At 47.4% G+C, this 2,500-nt stretch overlaps 1 pseudogene; it reads right to left on the reverse strand.

Moving 5' to 3' along the window:
• LOC142919092 (28S ribosomal RNA) overlaps window positions 1–2,500 on the reverse strand; it is a 10,256-nt pseudogene that overhangs the window by 3,796 nt on the left and 3,960 nt on the right.

Here is a 2,500-nt window from a genome sequence, read left to right on the forward strand (position 1 = left end):
AAGGTATTCTTTGAAAGCTCAAAACGGACGGTGACATCGATCACAACCGCCTCCTCATCTTTTGCAAACACGAGGTCAGGCTTTCTCATCTCTCCCGTCTCGGATATGAACCGTGGCTCTTTGTATACAGACCAGCCCAATCTAGCCGCTTCGTCTGCCAGAATGTTACTGATCTTGTTATGTCGCGCAATTCTTGCTTTCTGTACTGCAGGACATTGACCGAGAATGTGCGAAAGGGACTCGAGTCTGGCAGAGCATTTCCTGCAGGAACGTAAGGCCCCATCTCTGCCTCTGTTCAAGCTTTCTCTTGTTGGGTAAATATTTGCCCTTAGTTGTAGTGCTGCGATAAAGAAGCATTGTTTAAAGCCGCACCATGGCCTCAACCAAGCATTACTGATTCTATCATGCGCAAAGTTTACAATGCCCCTTCCTTGAACCGGCTTTTCGCACCATCTCTGAAATTCATGCTCCCTCCAATCGCAGGGTCTCGGATATACAGGTTCTTTTGACACCGAGTCCCTGAGAACGAATGTTGGGATTGCATCACTGTCACCCCCTGCTCGTACCCACAAATTACGGTATTCTTCCTCCATACCCTGCGAGGACACAATATTACGGGTGATAGCATCGGACGAGTTTGCTATACGTTGCAGCCTTCTAACTTGAACCGAAGGGATTGTTTTTTCCAGTTTCAAGATGGCAAGGCCTCCGTCTCGGGCTCTGGCATATAACAGTCCATCACAAGTTGAAGCGGGAAGGTGGAGCCATCCTTTTACCGCCTTTCTAATCTCTTGGTCCAACCCACGGAGAGTTGATTGCTTGCAGTCCGAGTGGTCTGCAGGATATAACAATCTGGGTAGGGCATAGGCATTGAGTAGTTCAACCTTCTGAGTTGGCTTCAGAGGCGCCTCATCGATTTTCGAGATCCATGTCTTTAGCTGACAATGTAGATCAGGCTGTATAGTGCCAGTCCAAGGGCCAATTTTCAGACCAAGGTATTTCGTTGATTCATCAGGTTGGATCATATGGACATCTTTATTTTTGATAGTCCATGGGTCGCAGTTGTTCACCGTATATGAATCTTTGGTTGGGCTTATCATGAAGCCCTGGCACTTTCTGGCCTGAACCTCCAATCCCGATAGCCCACAAAATGATTCCAAGATCGCTAGATTGGCGGCCATACCAACCCAAGATTCGCTCACCAACACCAAATCATCAGCAAACGCAAGAGCTGTCACGTGGTCGGTATCAATGGAGTACCCAACTCCGTGTGACTCTAGGGTGCATATCAAAGGGTCCATGGCAAGATTGAAGAGCAGGGGTGACATGGGGTCACCCTGTTTGACACCAACACGTATGCTAATTTCTCGAGTCGACTCGCCATTGCTTTTGAACGAGGTCGTACACCGATCGTAGGCGTTCTGGATGATGCCCACCACGTGTTCATCTACTTTCTTGTGCCTTAACACCCATAAAATATGAGCATGCGAAACCGAGTCAAAAGCTTTCGCTATGTCGATAAACATGACAGCCAACGGCCTGTGCAATTTCTTAGCATGTCTCATAAGGTCCTGTAGCACCTTAAGATTTTCAGAGCAGCCAGATGCCGCTATAAAACCACGCTGCCTTGGGTTTAAGGGACAAGCACGAGCAAGACGTGCAGTCATTATTCTGGAAAATAATCTCAGAATCATTGAACCGATCGTTATTGGTCTCCAGTTCCCCAATTCTTTCAGCTTTTCATCGTCCATAACCTTAGGAATAAGAATCGTCCTATTCTTTTTCAACTCTTTGGGAATAATTCCTGTAATCATCCATGCATTAAATAGGGCTGTCAGTGTCCGACCCTCGGGGTCGGCAGCACAGATTGCAGCCCTTGTTAGGCCATCTGGCCCAGCTGCTGACGTTGGTTTAATGGCCCGTATGGCAGTCTGAACTTCCTCCACCGAAATTAGGGGCTCAAAGTATTCGTTATTTGCAACACCTGATGACTTAAATTGGCCCAGGCCATTGAATGGCAACACCTTCTCCCATTTTTCGCAGTAAAAACGATATACATCTGCGTTCGGGATTCGGCATTCATGACGTTCAGTGCCATCCAGGACTAAGGACGCAAGAAGAGAGCGGTTCTTAAAGAAGAGCTTCTGGTGCTTCATGAAGCTTCCTCGTTTTTCCGCTCTCTTCTTCATCCAAGATCGTGTGGGTAATATCCTGGGTTTAATAATGTCGTTCTCGGGTTTTGAACGTTTGCCTTTGTTTTTCACCAATCTCATCGGACAAAGCATCAATGCTGTGGCAGTTTCTACGAGGGCATCATGTTGGCCCTCGCCGTTAAGCCAAGCCTTTATTGCCTCCATTGCAGGCTTTTCCAGGGTCCCAGAATTCTCATTCGTAAGCCGCTCAGCTGCTTGAGCGAGTATGGATGAAGTCCCCGTTGTTACATTTGGTGGGGGAGACAATGTCTCAAGAGGCCTAGAAGAAAAATGTAAGCTGTCTGACA

Source organism: Petromyzon marinus, unplaced genomic scaffold, assembly GCF_048934315.1.
Source record: "Petromyzon marinus isolate PM22_M1 ecotype Great Lakes invasive population unplaced genomic scaffold, UKy_Petmar_22M1.pri1.0 PM_G_Scaffold_6, whole genome shotgun sequence".
Lineage (NCBI taxonomy): Eukaryota > Metazoa > Chordata > Hyperoartia > Petromyzontiformes > Petromyzontidae > Petromyzon > Petromyzon marinus.